This window comes from Hibiscus syriacus, unplaced genomic scaffold, assembly GCF_006381635.1.
Source record: "Hibiscus syriacus cultivar Baekdansim isolate YM2019G1 unplaced genomic scaffold, ASM638163v2 tig00000715_pilon, whole genome shotgun sequence".
NCBI classification, from domain to species: Eukaryota; Viridiplantae; Streptophyta; class Magnoliopsida; order Malvales; family Malvaceae; genus Hibiscus; species Hibiscus syriacus.
This window is the reverse complement of record NW_024061811.1, coordinates 93,301-117,879: the sequence shown is the minus strand read 5'-3', so window position 1 is coordinate 117,879 and position 24,579 is coordinate 93,301. Positions and strand designations below refer to the sequence as shown.

Sequence of the window (24,579 nt, the reverse complement as noted above, 5' to 3'; positions counted from 1 at the left end):
CGTTTCCCTTCGCTTTTTAAAAAAGAAGGAAGAAAAACCCGAACCCCTGCTTCACTTTCACCAACCGGCTTCCCTTCTCGAATTATCTGATCGTTCAAGGTTCGTTTCTCTTTCTCTTTCTCTCATTGTCACACAATTTCCAGATCTATTGATTTACTTTCTACTTTTGTTTTGGCGGCCTTTGTTTTTCGTTTAATATTTTTTTAGTGGAATGGTTCGATTTAGATTTATGATTTTGACATGGATTTTATGATTGAATCCTTCGCTGTGATAACGTATAAGCTGCGAATTTAATTGTGCTGTGTGGATTTGAATCTGATTTAGCTGTCACACTTTTCTTTTCGTCGTGCTAATGCTGTGATAGCTTATATGTTTGTTAAAATCGTTATGTTTTGATTTTATTTGGTGAAGTCAGTACCAGTGTTGGCTAACAAGACAAAAATGAATTGATCTAATTTTGTTTCTTGCTCTCCGGGCTGATCTACAATGTTTATTTGTTTATAATTAAGATGAAATAACCACAATTTTTTATGCAGATCTAGAATTGTAGATATAGATACTATTTATGTCAAATAGCAATGACTTAGTTTGATAGTCCGTTTAACATGGACAATCCATCAAAAAAGTATATACCGTATGAAGCTTTTCAAACAAGATTCAACCAGATTTTCCCCTGAACTGTACATTAACGAGTGATTGTTATTGGTTATACAAGTCCTGTCTGCAAATTATTAATAATGGTATATCATTGTCATAGAGCTGATTTATCATTTCAGTTTCAACCAATATTATGACCTTTGAAGCATCATTCTTCTTTGTTCAAAATGGCTCTCTCTGTCAAAGCTACCTAATTTAAGACCTTCTTGTTGATTTGTGAATGCAATGTTAAACTTGTTATTTCACAGGCATAATTTTTTGTACTGATATATCTTTATTCAACTCCTAGCTTTAAGAATCCTCATCTTCTACCATATTTTTGATTGAATATTTGAATATTTTAATTTTTCTTTGTGTTGCCAGAAACTTACTAGAAATGGAGAAAACTTGTACTCTTCTTATTCACTTAGACAAAGGCACACCAGCAATCGCTAATGAGATTAAAGAAGCACTTGACGGAAATGATGTTCCTGCAAAGGTTGATGCCATGACGAAAGCAATTATGCTTTTATTGAACGGTGAAACCCTTCCCCAGCTCTTTATCACCATTGTCAGGTATGTTTTTGTAGAAATCAGAGTAATTCTCTGTAATTTCTTTTTCTTTTCAATAGGACAGATTACATATTTATATACAAATCATCTCTCTAAAGTAGGAAACTCTAAGAAAGGAAATATACTAATCCTAGGAGATATGATCCCTTAAAATAAGGGATTGTAGAATATTTACAGAATCCCTTAATTAAAAGATATTTACATAATCATATATTTCTATAATTCCTACACTCCCCCTCAAGCTGGAGAATATACATTGTATAATCCCAGCTTGAATAGGAATTTATTAAAAACAGGCTTTGGCAAAGCCTTAGTAAGAATGTCTGCAACTTGTTCTTCTGAAGGAATGTATGAAAGTGTGGCTGTCTTTTGTTAACTTGATCAGCAATAAAATGCCTATCAATCTCAACATGCTTTGTCTGATCATGTTGAACTGGGTTCTTGGCAATTTGAATAGCAGATTGATTGTCACACAAAACTTCAAAGTGATCCTCTTGATTAGTGACAAGTTCTTTCAGTAGTTTAAGTAGCCAAATTCCTTCGCATATTCCCAATGCTAGTGCTCTGAATTCAGCTTCAGCACTACTTCTTGAAACAACAGATTGTTTCTTACTTCTCCAAGTTGTAAAGTTTCCCCAAACAAAGGTGCAGTAGCCACTAGTGGATCTCCTTTCAGTAAGGTCTCCGGCCCAACTAGAATCTGTAAAGATCTTAACAGTTCTGTCTTGTGTCTTCTTAAACATTAAACCGTGTCCTGGAGTTTTCTTCAAGTACTTGGGAATTCTATTTGTTGCTGCTATATGCTCTTCAGTAGGGATTAGTCATGTGTTGACTTATCACATTTACAGGAAATGCTATATCTGGCCTTGTCAAGGATAAATAAATTAGTTTCCCAACTAATCTTTGAAATTTCTCTTTGTCTACTAAGGACCCATCTTCTTTGTTAAATTTCAAGCTTGCCTCCATTGGTGTATCATTCGGCTTACAACCAAGAAAACCAGTTTCTTTGAGTAAATCAAGTACATATTTTCTTTGGTTGATCACAAGTCCTTCTTTTGACCTTGCAACCTCCATTCCTAGGAAATACCTTAGCTTTCCCAAGTCCTTGGTTTCGAATTCCTTATTTAACAACTTCTTCAAATTGCAAATCTCTTCTTCATCATCTCCGGTAAGAATTATGTCGTCCACGTACACAATAAGGATAACTTTCTTATTTGTAGAAGTTACCTTGATGAAAAGAGTATGATCGGCGAGGGACTGCTTGTAGCCGTTTTTTAGGATGACTTTAGTGAACCTCTCGAACCAAGCTCTGGGTGATTGCTTTAACCCGTATAGAGACTTGTTGAGCTTGCACACCTTGTTACTTCCTTCAACAGACTTTAAGCCGGGTGGCAACTTCATATAGACTTCTTCTTCTAGCTTGCCATTAAGAAAAGAGTTTTTTTACATCAAGTTGGTGTAATTTCCAATCGCAATTTACAGCCAAACATAGGAGTACTCGAACAGTATTCAGCTTCGCCACAGGTGCAAAAGTTTCTGTGAAATCTATCCCATATGTTTGTGTAAAGCCTCTGGCCACTAGTCTCGCTTTGTATCGTTGGATGCTACCATTGGAGTTATACTTTACAGTAAAGATCCATTTACAACCAACAACCTTTTTTCCTTGAGGAAGGTCCGTAACTGTCCAAGTAGCATTTTTCTCTAGCGCACAAATTTCCTCTTTAACAGCCCTTCTCCATTTTGAATCCTTTAGAGCTTCAGCTATGCTTGTGGGAACCTGTTCTTTATCCAACTTTGCTGTAAATGCTTGATAAGACGTTATAACCAGTAAATTTTTCAATATAATGCTTGGTGCACTGTCTAATCCCTTTTCTAATAGCAATAGAGAAGTCATCTAGAGTAGGGGAAGTGGACTTACTGATTTCTTCTTTTATTTCGGCAGTTGGACCCAAATCCAATTCTCGGCAAGCATCAGATTGCAAAACAGCTTCAGGAATATGTTTTCTTTTCCTTGTATAGAAACGGAGTTGTTTGATTGGTGTTGTTTGTGGAATATTTTGAATGGGAGTAGGTGTATTTTCAGGAAGGGTATTTAAAGTGGGTATGGGTGAAGTAGTGATAGGTACTACCGGTGGATTAATGGGAGTAGTTACTGGTGACAAATCTGTAGGTAAGGACAAAATTGGTGGCAATTCTGAAGGTTGAGAATGAAGAGTAGGAGGAGATACCTGATGTGGCTGAAAATCCTTCCATGTCTCCCCCTGAATTTCAGCCTGAGTGAAATAGGGATCCTGCTCATAAAATGTTATATCCATAGTGGTAAAAAATCGTTTTGAAAGAGGATGATAGCATTTATAACCCTTCTTAAGTGAAGAATACCCAACCAGTACACACTTTAATGATTTAGGGTCTAACTTGGATTTATTAGGAGCAATGTTTTGGATAAAAACAGTACAACCAAATATTTTAAGTGGAAGAATGGAAGAGATAGGTTTAAAATGGGGAAAGTATTGCAAAAATATAGATTGAGGTGTTTGAAATTGTAAAACCTTATTAGACATTCGATTGATTAAATATGTGGCAGTTAATAAGGCTTCCCCTCACAAATATTTTGGAACATTAGTGGTAAATAAAAGAGAACGAGTAACTTCAAGGAGGTGTCTATTTTTTCTTTCGGCAATACCGTTTTATTGTGGGGTGTCAACATAAGAACTAATCTGAACTATGCCTTTTTCCCTGAAAAACGCACCCAAAGACTTAGCAAAAAATTCACTGCCATTATCAGATTTAAAGAGCTTAATTTTAGACCAAATTGAGTGAGAACCATGTTATAAAATTGGATAAAAACACCAGCAGTTTCAGATTTATCTTTTAGCAAATAAGACCAAGTTATCCTACCGTGATCATCAATGAAAGTGATAAACCACTTACAATTATCAGCATTCTTCACCCGAGAAGGGCCCCAAATATTACTGTGGATCAAAGCAAAAGGGTGAGAAGGCTTATATGTAGAAGGAGAATAAGTTGATTTAGTATGTTTGGTAAGAGAGCAAACTTTGCAAGAAAAAAAATTCGGCCTTTTATGAATGAATAGAACAGGAAAAACTTTTGCAAGATAGTGAAAACTAGGATGACCTAAACGATAGTGTCATAATATAACATTATCAACTTTTTCTAAAGCGGTGAAAGATTTCGAGATTTCGGTTTTAGTAGAGGCAGGAAGAATGTAGAGACATTCTGCAAGCTGGCCTTACCAATCATCTTCTTCGAGTTCAGTGCCTGCAAAGTACAATCAATATCATTAAAATTGCAGAGCAATGCAAGTCGGTGGAAAGTTTACTAACGAAAACTAGATTGCAAGCCAGATTTGGTACGAAGAGGACATTTTTAAGTACAATCTGGTCATTGAGAATAACAGTGCCATGTCCTTCTATTTTTCACAAAGAACCATCAGTCGTTTTGACAGCTTTACCAAAGTTTAGAAAAAAATTGCAAAACAAATACTTATTACCAGTCATATGATCCGTAGCACCAGAATCGAGGATCCAATTAGGGGTCGACTGGGAGGAGAAAAAAACTGTAGCATGAGGTTTACCTTCTGGTTCTTTCATGACCATATTACCTTCTGATTGAGCAGCAGAACCAGAAATATTTTCTGGATTCGAAGTGATCTCCGGAGTAGGAGAAGAAGTTGTGGACATCGTCTAGGTTGGAAAGAAACCGTAACCTAAGCTGATACCATGTAGAAATCAGAGTAATTCTCTGTAATTTCTTATTCTTTTCAATAGGACATATTACATATTTATATACAAATCATCTCTCTAAAGTAGGAAACTCTAAGAAAGGAAAGTTACTAATCCTAGGAGATATGATCCCTTAAAATAAGAGATTATAGAATATTTACAGAATCCCTTAATTAAAGATATTTACATAATCATATATTTCTATAATTCCTACAGTTTTGCCTTCAGAGGACCACACAGTCCAAAAGCTTCTGCTTCTGTACTTAGAGATAATTGAGAAAACTGATACAAAAGGGAGTGTTACCTGAAATGATATTGATATGCCAAAATTTGAGGAACAATCTTCAACATCCAAATGTATATTTGTGGTGTTACCTTGCGGTTTCTCTGTCGCTTGAATGAGACAGAGATTAGCCACTAATCTCTTCAGTTTTGCAAAACCTGGAGAATCGGCACCCATTTATTAGGAGGAATGCTATATTAGCTGTCATGTCAATATATAAGCTTCCACAAGGTGAGCAGCTCCTGGTTGATGCACAGAGCAGGATGCATCTGCCAAGCGAAATGCATTTCTTATGCTATTTACTTGTGCACAAGATCGAGCCATTAATTATCTCTTGACCCATGTTGATAGAGTTTCTGATTGGGGTGAACTGCTTCAGATGGTTGTCTTGGAGCTGATCCATAAGGTTTGCAGAACAAATCGTGCGGAGAAAGGGAAGTATATTAAGATTATTATATCTTTATTGAACGCCCCATCAACTGCAGTAGTGTGCTAGCACACTTGTTTCTTTGTCGTCTGCTCCCACTCTATTAGAGCTGCTGCCAACACTTACTGTCAGCTTCTTCTTTCTCAAAGTGACAACAATGTGAAGCTTATTGTACTTGACCGGTTGAATGACCTCAAGTCTTCACATAGAGATATTATGGTTGATTTGATTATGGATGTTCTTAGTGCACTTTCAAGTCCAAATCTTGACATCAGGAGGAAGACGCTTGATATGTTCTTGATTTAATAACTCCACGAAACATCAATGAGGTTGCTCTTATGTTGAAGAAGGAAGTTGTGAAGACTCAAAGTGGAGAGCTTGAGAAGAAGGGAGAATACAGACAAATGCTAATTCAAGCTATTCATTCCTGTGCAATCAAGTTCCCAGAAGTTGCAAGCACAGTTGTGCATCTGCTTATGGATTTCTTGGGTGACAGTAATATTGCTTCAGCTATTGTTGTGGTTTTTGTTCGAGAAATAATTGAGACCAACCCTAAACTTAGGGTGTCCATTATAACAACGCTATTGGATACATTCTATCAGATCCGAGCTGCACGGGTTTGCTCCTGTGCTCTTTGGATTGTCGGAGAGTATTGTCTATCTCTTTCTGAAGTTGAGAGTGGCATAGCAACCATCAAGCAGTGCCTCGGAGAGCTACCTTTCTATTCCGTTTCTGAGGAAGGAGAAGGTACCGATGCTTCTAAGAAAACTCCGCAAGCAAACTCCATTACTGTTTCCTCAAGGAGACCGGCTATTTTTCCTGATGGTACTTATGCAACCCAGAGTGCTGCCTCTGAAACTGCTTTCTTTGCTCCTACAGTTGTTCAAGGATCATTGGCTTCTGGGAATCTCAGATCTCTTCTCCGCACTGGCGATTTTTTCCTCGGGGAAGTTGTTGCTTGCACACTGACTAAACTTGTTCTGAGATTGCAGGAGTGCAGCCATCAAAAGTTGAAGTTAACAAAGCAACCACACAGTCATTGCTGATCATTGTCTCTATGCTGCAATTAGGACAATCTCCTTTTCTTCCACATCCAATTGATAATGATTCATATGATAGGATTGTTCTCTGCATAAGGTTGTTGTGCAATACTGGTGATGACATCAGGAAAATATGGTTGCAATCTTGTCGTCAGAGTTCTGTAAAAACGCTTTCGGATAAACAGCTGCAGGAAACTGAGGAATTAAAGGCAAAGGCTCAGGTTTCTCATGCACAACCGGATGACCTTATTGATTTCTTTCATTTGAAGAGTAGGAAGGTGAGAGCTTTTTTATTGGTCGTTATCTTATGAGTATGTTTTAACATTTTGGTTTATGCCAAGTTTACTGTACCATAATTGGTCATATATGCATTTTATTAAGCTTGTGTTTTGTTTGTTTGGCTATAATTTTTGCCTTATCACCTTGTTTTGGTACATCATATGGTTATTGATTCTTTCTTGGATTTTTTTCATGAATTTATGTATTTGTTCCTTTCTCTTTTTTTCTTTTTTTCTTCTTTTGATTTCTAGGGTATGAGTCAGCTGGAGTTGGAGGATGAGGTTCAAGATGATTTAAAACATGCAACTGGAGAGTTCGTCAATGATACTGATGATGCAAATAAGCTCAACCGCATTCTTCAACTTACTGGATTTAGTGATCCAGTATATGCAGAAGCCTATGTCACTGTCCATCACTACTATATTGTTCTTGATATCACAGTTATCAATCGGACCAAGGAAACCCTTCAGAATTTGTGCTTGGAGTTGGCAACTATGGGTGATCTAAAACTTGTTGAGCGTCCGCAAAATTATACCCTTTCTCCTGAATCTAGTAAGCAAATAAAGGCCAACATCAAGGTCTCGTCAACTGAGACTGGAGTCATTTGGCAACATTGTTTATGAGACATCAAATGTGCTCGAAAGAACTGCTATATTTGTTGAACTATTTCTGTTATTACGAGCTTGCATCCTCAGCAGCAACCCTCATTCCTTTAGATGTCTAGCCAACATTGATAGCGTACTATGCTTTAATATAATGTGTTCAGTATGCTAATCGAAATGCAATTATCTTTGTTCGATTTTATATGTAGCTCATGTCTCTTGCATAGTGTTTGATTAACTCTTATTCCCCTCTTACCGCTAATTGAGTTCACTTTGTATATCATAAGTTTTCCTTGGACTAAGCTAACAGTTTGTATCCCCTCTGTTGTGTCGATATTAATTTTCACTATTGATTTTTGTGATTCAGGTTGCTGTTAACACAGTAATCCAAGATGAGAAAGAATTCCTTGAACATATTATCAAGTCAACCAACATGAAGTGTCTCACTCCACTGTAAGTTTTACTTAACTGAGAAATATACATAGAATTACAAAATAAACTGATGAGTTTATGGTTTCTGCATACAGTATAGATTTTGCAATTTTAATGTGGCAGTGTGCTATATGATTTACATGTCACTTTGTTCTGAAAACGAATCTTTCATGCTTAATTTGTAAAATAACAAATTAATATCATATTGGTTTTCAGAATGCATCTATTTTATGGTTGACTTTTGTGACTCGAAATAAAATTCTTAGAAGTTGGAGTTGAACACAGTTGTAAATATATTCCATCTGTATTGTTATTAATCCATTCTTTTATTCCAATTCTTTTTGTTGGCTGGAATATGTTTCAGATCTGCGCTAGACGATGAGTGTGGATTCCTAGCCGCTAACCTGTATGCAGAAAGTGTGTTTGGGGAGGATGCCTTGGTAACTTGAGCGTTAAGAAGCAAGCAGATGGAAAGCTTAGTGGGTACATCAGGATAAGGAGCAAGACCCAGGGTTTTGCTCTCAGTCTTGGGAATAAGATCACTCTAAAGCAAAAGGGAAGCAGTTGATCGTGCTCCGGATTTTGACACCATTTATTCCACCAATACTGGGAGTCATTCTTGTTTGGTTTCTCAGCCGCTGCTTGTCTCAATCTCCTTTGAAATGCACCCAAAAAATTATAAAAAAATGCAGGTAATTTGCTTGCATTCTAGAAGATGACCGCCTTCATTTTTGTTGTGTTTTCTGTATCTAGGGGTAGTAATGGTTTCAAGAGTCTGACACTGTTGTATTCGGAGTTGCATATTTCTAGAGTAAAAGGGTCAATGGACATTGATTTTTTTTTATTTAAAAAAAGCGCTTTTTGGCGATGTTAAAACGGGATTTATCTTTGTGGATTTTTTTTTAAATAATGGTAGTATTGATTTCGGAGCTTTCTTTAGTAACATTGCTCCATATCAAACCATCCTTAATTTTGTGGGTGTATATTCCTATCCTGCGGTTTCTGCTTTTACGGTTCCTTATTCTTTTTCTTGCAGCGTGTGCTTGTTATCTCTTTTCTGTCCCCTCGTTGTTGCCCTATATTTATTGCGCTGTTAAAGAATTTCTTTTCAAGTCTCACTTGAAAATAACCATAAAATAAAAGCATAAGAAAAATAACCGTCCACTGTTACCACGGTGAAAAGTTGGAAAGCATACTCGTCGTAGCTAGCCGTCTGAAGAATGGTTCTCTGGTAATGCCGCTTCCAAAATTTCACTTATGAAAGTTCAGGTTTTCTTCATTCACAGAATGTGCAGGTTCATTGGTATTGATAATCAACTGCTTATATAAGCGCTTGGTCGTTATTCTCAAAGATCGGGGAGTCAATTTTGGCGGCGGCTGGAGCTTCGCTGATTCAAATATTATCACATTACAAAAGTTATTACAATTTTTTAATATTTAACATAAATGGCGATTTTTCCGATATATCACCGTTAAACAGTATAATTACTGAACCGACGCCGTTCAGACTATATTTTTCGATCTAACACCCTTTGCAGAAAGGCGCGACTCCTGTAACGTGTTTTACGTTGATTTGGTGCTATGTGGGGTAAGGCGCGCCCCCTGAAGCGCGCCTTACGTTGACATGGTGTACACATGTATAAAGGAGGTATAACGCGGTGTAGGGGCCGCGCCTTATCCCAGAATCTGCCACGCGTCAGGAAGACGTGCCCCCTGCGGCGCGCCTTAGCTATAATTACCCATCTACCCCGACGTTTCACACCCCAATCCCTCCTTATAAATACTTCAATCCTCAATCAATTTCATCACACCAAATTCTCTCAACTTCTCTTAAATACTCTTATAATCTCTGTCTAAGATATATTTTATTATATTTTTAATATTTTGTATTTAATTTATTTAATATTTTATTTAATTAATTTTTTGCAGATATAAAATGGAAGACGGTCTACTTCGCTTGGATAGAAATCATATATCTCGACACTTTGCTGATACGGTAACATTTTAACGTTTTAATTTAATTTAAATTATTAGTAATTATTTGTTGATTTATTTAATGCATGATTATTAGATTAAGAATTAATTTTTGTAATTATTTAATTTTAGGAGAAGGATCGTGAATTAGATCTATTTATTAGGAATCTTAAGTTAGTGATATCTAGCCGTGTCTTGCCGTATTTAGTAGAAGCTGGTTTCGGTTACACAGGTAGATATCAGGGTCACTGTAAGATAGAACCATACCTTATTTCTGCCTTAGTAGAGCGATAGAGGCCAGAGACCCACACATTCCATCTTCCGTGCGGAGAGTGCACGATTACACTTGAGGATGTTGATATGCATCTGGGGCTTCCAGTGGATGAAGATGTAATATAGGGGATCGCGCAAGGTTCCTAGATTGCTTTGTGTCGGGATAATCTAGGACGTGTCCCGAAAAGTTTTAACGGTGGATGGATACCGTTAAATTGGTTAGATGCCAATTTTTGGGAGTTGAGCGAGGACGCATCAGATGATGAAGTTAAAATGTATGCACGGGCATGCATAATGCAGCTGATAGGAGGGTTATTGATGCCGGACAAATCACGCAACCAAGTTCACTGTAGATGGTTGCGACATCTTGTCGACTTTCGTCTGGCCGGATCACTCAGTTAGGGCTCGTAGTTTTGGTTTTATTGTACAGGGAGATGTGTCGAGCCACTGACTACAGAAGAAATGCTATCGGGGGATGTCTCCTCCTGCTGCAGTCTTGGGCATTGTATCGATTGCTCTTTTTATATCCCGTTGTGAAGAACCCATTCGTATTTTCGCTACTCTTGAGGTAATTATAAAACTGATTTCGTATATTAATCATTTTATATAGCGTATAATAAAAAAAATTCTTGAATATGTGGTCGACTAATAGGAAAAATCATCACGAGCTACCTGATGATTTAGAAAAAAATAGGGTGCTCATTGATCAGAAGGCTGACACACAAGTATGAATTTTAATATTTAAAAATCGAGTTTAGATTATAGTTATATAATTAGATTATTATTTTGATAAAAAAATATTTATTTGTTTTAGTTTGAATGGGTGTCATATTCTAATGATGATGTGAGGACGGTGATCCCACCTGAGTTGAGGGGCCTATCAGATGTTTGGATGGTGATGGTCCCTTTGATATGTTATGCGACAGTCGAGTGACACTCCACTAATCGCGTGCTATGGCAATTTGGTTGTTTTCAACCAATTTCGGAAGCACCTCGCAATATGGACGAGTTGCATAGCACAGATAGATGCGGCAATACCGATACAGATTGGCTAGTGAGGCATCATGAGTGGGTCATGTTGTGGGAGGATCAACATCGGCGTCTTCCCCGTAGAGAGCCCATTTATGTTGATGACTTGACGGTTGGTGATGATTATTATGAGTGGTTCAACAGAAACGGGAAACCGTTTCTGCTTCCCGAGGATGCACGAGGGCGGACCTTTCCATGACGTCGACAGAGACGTTCACCGACAAAGCACCATCGTCCCCCGACTCGTGAACGGAGAACAAGTGCTTCCGGTTCATCCTCAGCTGTACCAGCAGGACCTTCACAGCAGCCACCGTTTGCAGCGACTTACATACCGCAACCATATATGATGTCGTCACCGTATTTCCTTTACCAGATGTCGCCGCCGCCGTCTGCACCTGGTTTTATGACCCCGCCGCTGCCACCTTCACAGAGTTTTATGACCCATCCTGGAGGCTATTATGGGTCTATGTTTGCAGATCCGACTTAGGGTTCATATACTGGATATTTAGCGGGTTCAGCCTCACCACTCATGGCCGCAACACAGACACCTTCTGTACAGTTTTCACACTCAGCGATGTCTGGGTTTTATGAGTTTTCCCAGTTTTCGTTGGCCGGTGGGATAGTCAGTCATACACATCCAGGGTTTCTTATTCTATGGAGGTGCTTCATCGTCATCAGCTCCTCACCAACAAAATTTAGCTGCTCAGGACGACGACGACGATGATGATAATGATGATAGCAAGGAGTCACAACCAGTGAGACGAATAAATCCTCCTCGATACTGACTGCCACCGCCCTGCGGAACACATTCGCGTCGCAAGCATCGATAGATTTTGTTTTTTTATTATATTTGTATTTAGTACTTTTTATTGTAGTTGTTTATTGTAATTTTTTTTATTATTTATCATTTAATGCTTACTTTAATTCGTTAATATGGTTGGATTTATTTTAATTTATTTTGATAAATTTGTTGGACTTTTTGTTAATTTATTTTGTTTATTACCATTTAATATTAGTTATTGTAATTTGGTTATCATTTACCATTTAATACTTATTGTATCGTTAATATCAGTTATTTGTTAATATAACGCCAACGTCCAATCTCGTATAATTGTATCATTTTTTTAATCTTCATCAACGGTTATCGAATAACATTAACTTGAAGTAAATGAAAATTAAAGTACAATAATTATTAATTGATAAACAACTACATCATTTCCTCATCAATTGTTACTTGATGACAACAGAAGTGGACATGTTTTTCTAGTGTGTCATGGGTTTCTACAATGCCCACATCTTCTGTCTTGTCTAGATCTTTCTCGAATATCCATATCGCACTGAATTCAATTGGATTTTGGACGACCACGCTCCCTCAATAAACTCAGATTTGGTACAATCGAAGCCAATCTTGAACCTCATCAGGGTCTTTGTCATTACCTATGGGGGGAAACTCAAATTCGTATACCTTAAAAACTTCATATAGTAGGTATACGTGGTCCACAAAATGGTTATAATCTTGAAGTGTATGCGAGCAAGCTGCTATCACATGAGAGCGTGGATATTTCAGAGCTTGAAAAAACCCACAGCCGCACGTTCTATCCCTTAGATTTACTCTTAACGATATAACTTCAATCCCTTGAAGAGATCATGGCAACTCTGTGACACGAAACATTTCATGCCTTATAGAGAAACTTGTTACAAACATCCCATTTGATGCATCAATTTTTTTCTGTAGATCTGCAACTAATCTAGGGTGATACACATGACCACCTTGCAACCAGGTTTGAGCTTGTCCCTCGAGCTTCGCAAAAAGCGCCCCCAAACAAAATATATAGTCTTTACCAAAGCCGTTTCAGGTAAGTGACCTGCACCCTTTAAGGTTGAATTGATTGCCTCTGCCAAGTTGGTCGTCATGTGTCCATATCGATATTCACCATCATATGCGTTCGTCCACATTTCTTTATCGATGAGGCTGATGTAATCGTATCCTTCCTCGTTATTCACCCGCAAATCTTGAAGAATTGATTCAAAGATTCGAGGAAGTAGTTCGTAAACTGATCAAAAAATGTATAACTTATTAACCTGATCAAAAGGATCGAAAGAAAACAAACTACATCAGTTTCACTTACCAATGCGCACAAGTAATTGACGCTCATCATTCTTCTTGTATCTTCCATGGTAGTTCACAGCAATGTGTCGGAGACAATACCTATGTTGGACAAAGGGTGGTTGCCACTGTTCGCGTGTTGTGAGTACTATAAAATATACGCAAATAATGTGCAAGTATACACAATCGCTCAAGTAATATAATGATGAGTGAGTATCGTCTCCACAGGGATTGGGTGAAATCACAAAAGTCTAACCAAAGTAATACAATATTCTATCTAAGTATAGTTAGTCTTGATATATACAAATGTCACGGCAATGGATATGTGTATGCTGGTGGATGCAGATTGATGGTGTGATGATGTAGCAAATGGAAATGCAGTGGCAATGATAGATGTTTAATATTGAGTATGGTGAAATGTTGAGGCAATGAGAAATGGTAAAAACAGTAAATAAAAAGATAAATAAAATAAGAAGAAAATAATCCTCACGTGACAAGCTTCCAATGAAATGAATGGTAAGGATTGGTCTAAGGTTGCTAAACTTATTTCTGAAGTATATCTAAGCTATCTTGTCTTTACTTACTCGACAGGGCTTTCCTAAGGTGTTCAAAAGAACCTAACAGAATAGGATGTCAAGGCATATGCTCTCACTCAACGATGTTGGACAGCCTACCCTATTGATAAATACACACCCTTTTTAGTCGTTGAAATCCTATCCTAGTCTCTTCCGAGATCTAAGGGATTAAGTTATAATATTCCTAGGCCGGTTCAAAGCCCCTTGAAAATACCATAACCCATTGCTTATGAGGATCTTATCTTGCGTTTCTTCCGAATACTTACAAGTATTTTTAGTTTAGGATTCTTCCGAATACCTAACCTTCATCTAAGAGATGGACATTTCCATGCCTCTTACAAGCCTAGATGGTGAAGCATTCATAAGCAAAGAAAATAAAGAACCAAAATAAACTTAAATATACTATTGAAAATAAAGTTCAAACAACCATTCAACCAACCACCACCAAATAAGTTAGTTCATGGTGGGGTTCGAAATATCCAAACACAAAGTCATGAAAATTCGTTCCAACAACCCACAAAATAATATAAAAAATAGCAGCAAAAAGGGAAGTGAGAAGAAGCCTTCGACGCGCCACCGGAGGTCTCCTCTCGGCCACCACGAACCACCTAGCTCGCTAGCTCCTTTCGGCGCCTAGCTTGCCACTCCTTGGAGCTTTATCAATAGAGGAATATTCCAAGGAAAAAGAAAGGAAAAAGAGAAAATAAAAATATGATTTTTCTGCTCTATGTGTGTGCTCACCCTCTCCTCCTTTTTCTCCCCCATAAGGTGTCATATATAATAAATAAAATATCTAGGGGTAATGATGAGTTTGTTGGGTGCGAAATACCCCTCATACCCCTAGAATCACATTTTGTGCATGAACCTTATCCTCCAAGTGGCAGTGGTCCATTAGTAGCTCTGGCAGGCGGTTACAACAGTCCTCCACGTGCAGAAACAGCTGTCTAGTGCCAGCTGTCCTCATGCAGAAATATCTTTTTGTCTTTTTCTGCGCCAGAAATGCCAAGGTATTTCAATCTGCTTTAGCAACGTGTGATGCCGCGGCATTACTTCTCAAAGAATCCTTTTTCTTGCTATTCCCTGCACACCATAGACAAACTGCACCTTTCCCTCAAACAACACCATTGAGAAATAAAATAGTACAACCACCACAAATGCAACTATATGCAACTACATGATCCTAAAATGACTAAAATGAGCTTTTAAACAAACAATAACTTAAGTGAAAAAGGCTTTAAAAGTAGCCTTTTTAGGAAGTTAACACACTCCCAAACTTAAGCTATTGCTTGTCCTCAAGCAATGGATAACAATTACATAAGCATAATGTCATGGCAAAGTTCGATAGTAAGACAGTAGGACAAAATTGAATTTCAACCCTCAGAACGATAGGCTTCAACATGCTAGACTTATCAAGAATTCAAGTACTTTTCCCTAGGTCAAAATCCTTTGTGGTAGTGTGTGTGTGTGATTATATCCAATCTATACTTAGCGAATTTAGACAATTTCTAATCAAGTCCCCTAGTTTTTGTCAAGGCATTTACTTATCATTAAGCACATTTTTACTCCCTTTTCTTTGATTTTTTTAAACTGTTACGAAGGGAGTCAGCTCATCACACCTACTCTCCCACACTCTAGATGAAAGGAGCATACCTTCCATCCCCGGCTAGTTAAGTAGAGTCATCCCGTGACTTCTTTCATTCACTCATATACACAACGCTTCCATTTATTAAAGAAAGTTCTAGGAAATGCCACGGCAAAGAGGAGTGTCCCTCTACAGCTATGCTTAAGCATTTATTCACAGTTTCATTTCTAAGGGAGTTTGTTTTTGATTTTTCTTTTAAACACCATACTATATTTCAATGCCAAGGCTAACTAAAGTTCCTTCATAAAAATTTCCTAAATTTTCTAAGTATAGAGAACATACAAATCGTGTAAATATTTTTCACCAAGCATCAAGCCCTAGAGTGAGTTCTATCATTCTCAACAGTCATTTACATTCAGATTCTAGCCTAACAAAATTATCATCATCGGGTATCCTCAAAACATTTTATCTAACTGTCCTACCATTTACTGATGCCATGGCATAATACTATGCTAATGCTATCATACATATGACCTACCAAGAACAATACCTCCCCCAAACTTAAGGGAAGCATTGTCCTCAATGTTTTAAAGAGAACTAAACTATCTATAAACTATATGTTATGCAATGAAATGCAACTAAATAAAAATGGATGCAAAAGAGGTACCTCAATGTTTACGTGATGGTTGTGCTTTGGAGATGCTAGCAGCTCCTCGTCGGGTGCGCTTTCGGATAGGTGCTGGGCTGGACTCGGAAGAATTGGAGTAATAGTGCGCAATGCGTCCAGCCGTGGTCTTGGTACGTGATCACTACGTTGTGCATGAGAAGGATTGGGTGCTGGGACAGGGCTGGGTGTTTCTTCGACAGGTACAGTGGGCGGATATTCAAGAGTCTTGGACCAGTGTGTATCAGGAGTAGGGTCATCAGCAGGAGGATCAGGTGCATCGTGCTCAGGCTCTGGAGATGCCTCGGCATTGAATGCCGGCAGAATTTTGTCTGGGAATCCAGGAAAATTCCGTTGTCCGTGGGGAATGATTTCTTGAAAGAATGATTCCACCACAGCATCTCTATGCTTCACATATCCAAAGAAGTTACGGATGTCACCGTGTAAAGCATGCATTTGAGCTTGAGCCAGCGTCGCAGCTTCCTCGAGAGCAAGTAACCTTGCCTCGGCATTCGATTCTGTAGCACCTGCAGATTGCTCATGAACAGGGTCGTTAGACTTAAGATTTTCAATTTCCAACAACAGTGAAGTCTAGCCCTAGTGATGCCCGATAATCCAGGTAAAATTTCATCAAAAGCATTTTCCTCAACCTTTTTCTTACGACATAAAGCGGTAATTAAATTAGGAAACACCAAAGCACTTGCCTTTTTACCTAAACAGTCGTGAACTTGCTGAACAATGATATGACCCACATCGATCGAACGGGATACAAATATAGAATGCAAAAGCAATAAGCGTGAAAGTGATACCGTAGTGTTGTGGGAGGTGGGCATTAGTTTATGCTTGAGAAAGTGATTCCATAGCTTTGAGCGCGGCTGAAGACGTTCCCGGTTGACTGAGTATCTACTCGTCTGGCGACCATTCCACTCAGTGTTTTTGAGACAAAGGTCCTCCAAGATCCCATCGTATGTGTTGCTATCTGCTTCCTCTTCGAACTTGGCATGGTTATCCATAACATCCTGCAAATGAAAATAACGATTAATAGCAGTGGATGTAAAACTGATTTGCTTACCTAGAACGAAGATGGAGTGTTGATTGGGCTTGGAAATGTTCGCATAGAACTCCTTAACTAATGAGGCGTTCACCGAACCAGGATGACGGACAAACTTCTGCCATTTGAGCGGCATCACGATGTCCATAACATCGGGTCCAAAACCACCATTGGTTTCCTCGGTAAAAATAAATCTCAACTCAAAAAAGAGTTTTCGGTTCTTGAAGTTTTGGAACCGAGCCTTAGCCTCATCGTTCTCAAACTGTTGCCAAGCGGTCGTGTCGGTTGGAGCTGGTCTTGAGCGCACCATTTTCAGTGTTTTTGAAGTAAGAAAAATGAAAAAGGAAGAAGCTTTTGAAAGCTTTAAAAACTTGGATGTATTTCGGCTATGGAGAAATAACAAAGAAAGAAGATGAATGAAAGAAAGAAAGAAAAAAGGTAAAAGTTAAAATGAAAGAGAAAAATTAATAATGAAAGATAAAAGAAAAAGTTAAAAATTTAAGAAGGAAAAAGGGTGATAGGACGGTTAAGAGAGAAATTAGTGGGTGGGGGTTGTGCGTGTATGGGGAAGGAAAAACTGCCAAAAAGCAATGATGATGATGGGACAAAAACTGTGGAAAGAGAAAAGTAAATGTCAGAAATTAAATTAAATAAAAAGAAACAAATCAAAAGAATATCTCTCCAATTAATGTTTTGTCCTTTCCTCCCTTTGGTAACCGCTCCTTGTACGGTTTGCAGCAATGTGGTCCCTACAAATCAGATCAAAAATTAATTACAAAATAAAATAAAATAAAACTAAAGAAAAAACTTGAATGTTAAATTTTATTTATGCACAGACACAAATTCAATACCGAGGCATCGAATTTTGGTTCTCCTCTGGGCACGCTTCAGTATCGTGCAGCCGTAACACGTCCTTGTTGTGCGGTGGTGGAATTCCATTGTAGACTTTCAGACGCTGGCCATTGACCTTGAAGATTTTCCCATTGTCTATTCTCTTGATGTCAACAGCTCCATGGGAATAGACATAATGCACCTCAAATGGCCCTGACCATCGAGATTTTAGCTTCCCAGGAAAGAGTTTAAGTCTAGAGTTGTAAAGCAAGACTTGTTGCCCCACATGAAAATGCCGTGGCATCAGTTTTTGGTCATGCCACTTCTTGGTTTTCTCCTTGTATATCCGAGCATTCTCATATGCTTGTGCTCTAAACTCTTCCATTTCATTAAGTTCTAATAATCTCTGCTCCCCAGCTAGTTGAGCATCGAAATTCAATCGCTTGATAGCCCAATAAGCTTTATGTTCAAGCTCAACCGGGAGATGACAAGCTTTCCCATATACTATCTTGAAGGGTGACATCCCCAAAGAAGTTTTGAATGTTGTTCTGTACGCCCAAAGTGCTTCATCCAACTTTGGCGACCAATCCTTTCTCTTTGGGTTCACCACTTTCTCTAAAATCTGCTTGATCTCTCGATTAGATATCTCAACTTGGCCATTTGTCTGCGGGTGATATGCCGTGGCAATCTTGTGTCAAACTCCATATCTTAGCAATGCCTTGGCAATCAACTTGTTATCAAAATGGGTTCCTTCATCACTGATGATAGCACGAGGTACTCCAAACCGAGTGAAAATATACTTGTGCAAAAACTTGAGTACGGTCTTGGAGTCATTCCTTGATGTTGCTATTGCTTCCACCCACTTTGACATATAATCCACAGCAAGCAATATATATATAATTTTCCTTTAGAAGATGGGAATGGTCCCATGAAGTCGATGCCCCACACATCAAACAACTTTATCTCCAAAATATTTTGCAGCGGCATCTCATGTCGACTTGAGATGTTTCCAGTCCGTTGGCATCGATCACATCCTTTGTAAAATGCTTGGGCATCTCTAAACAAAGTTGGCCAGTAAAAGCCTGATTGCAGGACCTTAGCAGCAGTCCTTGCTCCACCAAAATGGCCTCCACTTGGGGCCGAATGACAATGGTACAAAATATCACTTTGCTCCTCTTCATGTACACATCGTCTAATGAGCTGATCGGCACAATGTTTGAACAGATATGGCTCATCCCAAAAATAGTGCCTTGCATCGTGCTTGAACTTCTTTTTAGCCTGACTATTCAAATCAAAAGGCACAATTCCACTAACAAGAAAATTAACAAGGTCAGCGTACCACGGGATTGCCGCGGCATATAAAATTTTCTCATCAGGGAATTCCTCTTGGATATCTACAGTGTCATGGTATTCAAAATTGTTCTCTAGCCTAGATAAGTGATCAGCAACTTGATTTTCAGTTCCTTTTCTATCTACCACCTCTAAGTCAAATTCTTGCAAAAGTAAGATCCACCTAATAAGTCTAGGCTTGGCATCCTTTTTGTTCACTAAGTATTTTATAGCCGAATGATCAGTGTGAACAATAACTTTAGTGCCTATTAGGTAAGGTCTAAATTTATCAAAAGCAAATACCACGGCAAGTAATTCTTTCTCAGTGGTGGTGTAGTTCAATTGTGCTTCATTTAAAGTGCGGCTAGAGTAATAAATAACATGAAAAATTTTACCTCGGCGTTGCCCCAAAACAGCTCCTACGGCATAGTCGCTTGCATCACACATCAGCTCAAATGGTGATGTCCAGTCGGGAGGGACTACAATGGGTGCCGAGATCAGTTGTCGTTTCAGCTCAGTAAATGCGCCGAGGCATAATTCGTCAAACACAAAGGGTTGGTTTTATTGAAGCAATGTGCACAAGGGCTTAGAAATCTTGGAGAAGTCTTTGATAAATCTTCTATAAAATCCAGCATGTCCAAGAAAACTTCTTATTCCCTTGACCGAAGTTGGTGGTGGCAATTTTTCAATCACTTCAATTTTCGCCTTGTCTACCTCAATACCCTTATGTGAAATTTTGTGGCCTAATACAATGCCTTCAATCACCATGAAGTGACATTTTTCCCAGTTTAAGACCAACTCAGCCTCCTCGCATCTCTTGAGAACTTTTGCTAAATTGCCGAGGCATTGTTCAAAATCATCCCCACAAACAGAAAAATCGTCCATGAAGATCTCCAGAAAATCCTCAACCATATCTGAAAATATAGCTTGCATACAGCGCTGAAACATTGCCGGGGCATTACAGAGTCCAAAAGGCATCCTCTTAAAGGCAAAAGTGCCATAGGGACAAGTAAATGTAGTCTTTTCCTGGTCCTCTGGTACGATGGCAATTTGATTGTACCCCGAGTACCCATCCAAAAAGTAATAGAATGCTTTGCCGGCCAATCGATCTAACATTTGGTCGATGAAAGGTAGAGGAAAGTGGTCCTTCTTCGTAGCTTTGTTGAGTTTTCGATAGTCCATGCATATCCTCCATCCGGTCACAGTGCGAGTGGGTAATAGCTCATTATCCTCATTCGTAACCATCGTCGTGCCTCCTTTCTTCGGAACACATTGGACAGGGCTCACCCATGAGCTATTGGAGATAGGGTAGATCACTCCAGCATCAAGCCATTTCAGAATTTCTTTCATCACCACTTGCTTCATAACAGGGTTGAGTCTTCTTTGTGGTTCAATTGAATTACCGTGGCAATCTTCTAGCAGAATCTTATGCATGCAGATCGTGGGACTAATGCCTTTCAAATCGGCCATAGTCCAACCAATTGCTTTCTTATGCTGCATCAAAACACTTAACAAACTTTGCTCTTGGTTAGCAGTAAGGTTAGCAGAAATAATCACCGGTAAAGTCTCATCACTACCTAAGTAAACATATTTAAGATGCCCTGGCAAAGTCTTAAGCTCTAGATTGGGTGCATGCAATAATGAAGGCTTAGGAGAAATGAATTCATCAAAATTCAGAGGTTCAAAATTCATACCTGATCTAACTTGTACTAAGCTAGATTGCTCCTCCAAAATTGGAAAGTCGTCGTACTCCACTAAGCTTTCATCATCCACCCAATATTCATTTCCTGCTAGCTGAATGAAGTTGTTCTGGCAAAGATGTTCAGTCTCTTCTTCAATCACTGAGTTCAATTCATAAATGCCTTGGCATTCTTCAGTGTCATCAACATATTTGAGCGTTCTAAAAACATTGACAGTCACACACTGATCAGCCACTCTCATGGTGAGTTCACCTTTTTCACAGTCTATCAAGACACGTCCAGTGGCTAGAAAAGGTCTTCCCAGAATGATTGGTGCCTTGGCATCAACTTCGTAGTCCAGAATTAAGAAGTCGACTGGAAACACAAACTTGTCCACCCTTACTATGACATCCTCGACTCTCCCTTCAGGTTTAACATGGGATTTGTCGGCAAGTTGTAAAATAACTGAGGTGGGTCTTGCATCTCCTATGCCAAGCTTCAAGAATATCGATTTTGGCATTAAGTTGAAACTTGAACCAAGATCACATAAAGCCTTTCCAACGAAATTAGCTCCAATTGAACAAGGAATAATGAAGCTGTCCGGATCATTTCTCTTTGGCGGCAACTTACTCAATGAAGAACAAAATTCTGTTGCCGTGGCAACAGTCTCTACTTTCCTCTTCTTGGTACAGATGTCTTTCAGAAATTTGGCATACATCGTCATCTGTTCAACAGCTTCCAAGAGAGGTATATTGATATGGAGCTGATCAAGAATGTATACGAACTTCTTGAACTGAACTTCATCATTGTGCTTCTTCAATCTTTGCGGGAAGGGTGGGGGAGGTCTAGCTTCCTTAGCTGTAAGAATAGAATTTTCTTTTGCCTTGGCATCAGAATCTGGTACCTTGGCAAAATCCTCCTCCTTGTCTTTCTCAGAAACTCTATCATCTTGTAATTCAGCTTCAGTAGTGGGATTAGAATCATCATGCTGTGGCCCACTATCCTTGACTTGTCGATTGATTTGTGTTCCACTCCTAAGAGTTAACACATTGCAGTGCTCTTTTCCAGGCCCTTTAGTGACTTCAGTATCACTTGGCAAACTTCCTTGCTGACGCTCTTGCAATGCCGTAGCAATCTGACCAACTTGACCTTCCAAAGCTCTCAGAGACGAGCTATGGCTTTGAAGTAAGGCGCCTTGACTATGAAGTAAAGCTCCTTGATTCTTAATTGAAGTAGAATGGTCTTGCAGCATTGTCTTCGTAGTAGATATGAATTCTTGAATTGTAGCTTCTAAGGAACTTATGCTTGCTGAAGATGAAGCTCCTTTGTTAGTATTATGCCATGGCATAGCATTTTGGTAACTTTGAGGCTCATTGTGATTCTGCTGCCTAGTAGGTTGATTAACATTGTAGGCTCCTTGATTTCCCCATGAAAAATTAGGATGCTGACGCCATCCAGCATTATAAGTGTTTGAGTAAGGATTGTTGCTGCCTCGATTGTAATTACCAATAAAGTTGATGGACTCATGGTTGGTTGGGCATTCGCTTTCGTGATGATTGCCTTGGCATAACAGACATGCCAGACTAGTTGTTTTCACTTCCTTCACATCAGTGGAACATTGTAAGTTCTTCAGCATATTAGTAATAGTGGAGAGTTGAGCGGACACCGAATCTTTGGCTTCTAACTCGAATGCTCCAGGTGCTCTCCTCCCACTCCCAAGTCTTGAGGAAGGAAATTGATAATCATTGTTAGCAATTCTGTCCAAGATAGCAAACGCCTCCGTAGGTGATTTATCCAGCAATGTCCCATTTGCCGAGGCATCCAGTAACATCCTCGTGGGTGCATTGACTCCATTATAGAACATGACTACTTGAGTCCAATCATGAAAACCATGATTTGAACACTTTCGAAGCAAACTCTTGTAACGATCCCAACACTCATACATGGATTCGTCGTCGCCCTGGCGAAAAGATGATATTTCATTCCTTAGCTGCGTATTCATATTCGGTGGGTTGTACCTCAATAAGAAGCTCTTGTAAAGATCGGCCCATGATTCCATCGAACCGGCTGGTACACCACTCAACCAAGCCCTTGCTCGGTCAAACAATGAATACGAAAAAAGCTTTAATTTCAGAAAATCCTCATGCACTCCTTCTTGGCGGAAAGAATCACAAACTTCCAGAAAATTGTGAATGTGTTGCCTGACATCTTCAGTTGGCATACCCCCAAACTGCCCAATAGAATTCAACATGTTGAACATGACTGGTTTCAGCTCGAAATGTGCAGCTTGAATTTTGGGTGCCACAATCCCAGGATTCAGATCATCCAGCATCGGATTTAAATGATCTCGAATAACACGAGGCCTGATAGCAGGTTCAGCATTGTTCAATATCGCGGCATTCTGATTTCCGTCATCTTGACCAATGCCTTGGTTTCCAATCTGATACATATTTCCTTGAGCACGTCTTCTTCTTCTAAAGAGTCTTTCAATCTCAGGTTTATTGGTTCCAAAGGCTCTTCAGAATTTCTTCTAGGCATACACTAAATAAACCTGAAAAATAAAACAAAAATATCAAGTAAACTATACAAAAATAAAAATACAAAACAAAATAAAATGCTATGGCAAAACTAAATAACTTCAGGCTGCCAATCCCCGGTAACGGCGCCAAAAACTTGTTCGCGTGTTGTAAGTACTATAAAATATACGCAAATAATGTGCAAGTATACACAAACGCTCAAGTAATATAATGATGAGTGAGTATCGTCTCCACAGGGATTGGGTGAAATCACAAAAGTCTAACCAAAGCAATACAATATTCTATCTAAGTATAGTTAGTCTTGATATATACAAATGTCACGACAATGGATATGTGTATGCTGGTGGATGCGGATTGATGGTGTGATGATGTAGCAAATGGAAATGCAGTGGCAATGATGGATGTTTAATATTGAGTATGGTGAAATGTTGAGGCAATGAGAATTGGTAAAAACAGTAAATAAAAAGATAAATAAAATAAGAAGAAAATAATCCTCACGTGACAAGCTTTCAATGAAATGAATGGTAAGGATTGGTCTAAGGTTGCTAAACTTATTTCTCAAGTATATCTAAGCTATCTTGTCTTTACTTACTCGACAGGGCTTTCCTAAGGTGTTCAAAAGAACCTAACAGAATAGGATGCCAAGGCATCTGCTTTCACTCAACGATGTTGGACAGCCTACCCTACTGATAAAGACACCCTTTTTAGTCGTTGAAATCTTATCCTAGTCTCTTCCGAGATCTAAGGGATTAAGTTATAATATTCCTAGGCCGGTTCAAAGCCCCTTGAAAATACCATAACCCATTGCTTATGAGGATCTTATCTTGCTTTTCTTCCGAATACTTACAAGTATTTTTAGTTTAGGATTCTTCCGAATACCTAACCTTCATCTAAGAGATGGACATTTACATGCCTTTTACAAGCCTAGATGGT

General features: G+C 38.7%; 1 pseudogene; it reads left to right on the top strand.

Moving 5' to 3' along the window:
- On the top strand, positions 1-23,603 carry LOC120210816 (annotated as a pseudogene).
- The last annotated feature ends 976 nt before the right edge of the window (positions 23,604-24,579 follow it).